The sequence below is a fragment of the Myotis brandtii genome, unplaced genomic scaffold (assembly GCF_000412655.1).
Source record: "Myotis brandtii unplaced genomic scaffold, ASM41265v1 scaffold426, whole genome shotgun sequence".
Taxonomy (NCBI): domain Eukaryota; kingdom Metazoa; phylum Chordata; class Mammalia; order Chiroptera; family Vespertilionidae; genus Myotis; species Myotis brandtii.
Genome location: NW_005366314.1, coordinates 1,095,852 through 1,096,688, shown reverse-complemented (window position 1 = coordinate 1,096,688; position 837 = coordinate 1,095,852). Strand labels below are relative to the sequence as shown.

The 837-nt window shown below is 65.8% G+C and overlaps 1 long non-coding RNA gene across 1 annotated transcript in view; it reads left to right on the top strand.

Moving 5' to 3' along the window:
- The window catches only part of LOC102256110, a 2,884-nt gene that overhangs the window by 771 nt on the left and 1,276 nt on the right, over positions 1-837 (top strand). The gene's annotated exons all lie outside the window — the stretch shown is intronic.

Sequence of the window (837 nt, the reverse complement as noted above, 5' to 3'; positions counted from 1 at the left end):
GCCCAGCTCCTCCTCCTGCAGAGCTGCCTCCTGGGCCGCCCAGGGCTGAGTCACGGAACTGCCCTGGGAGCGGAGGCGGCTGCCCCAGTGCTGGGCCTGAGCCATCGCTCCAGCATTTATTTCCATGAAGCAGGGCTGTGCTTGTTTGGTGTTCGTGCTTTAACTGAACTAAAAATCTGATTTCCAACAAAGGCCTGTGCGTCTCAGAGGACGGGACCGTCGTGGGTCAGAGGGGAGCCTCTGGTCTCACACTCCCCACCACGGCTGGGCCCCTGGGCGGGTGGCTGTTCTCGGCTCTTCTCTGTCGGGCGATGCCACTGGCCCTCCCCCAGCCTGACCAGATGCACCTCCCCACGGCCCCCACGGCCTGTCCGACACGGGGGCCGTGGGAGTGCCCACGCGGGTGCATCGCTGTGACGGCCTGTTGTCGCCCATCCCCCCGAGGCCGTGGCTGCCCGTGACTCAGCACCACGTGGGCAAAGCTTTCTCTCCGAGCACTTGGCTCACGTTAAACCCGGAGACACAGCCTGGTGACGCTTCTCTCCCTAATTCCCACGTGAAACTCCCACGTGAGTGACACTGAGGGTGAGTGTGGGAAGCTCCGTGGGTGTCGCACGGGTTCTCGGCCAGCAGATGGGTGCTCTGCCTGCTCACAGCGTCCGTGCGACAACACCGCCCCCCCCCCAGCCCCACAGGGCTCGGAACCAAGGATGTGGGCCCTGCACCGGCTCCAGAACCAGGCAGCCAGCTCCACCGAAGCACAGGCTGCGAACGCCAACCGCACAGTGTGGCCGGTCCACGTGCCGGCACGCGGTGTGGGCAGGGGAGCCCTGCCTG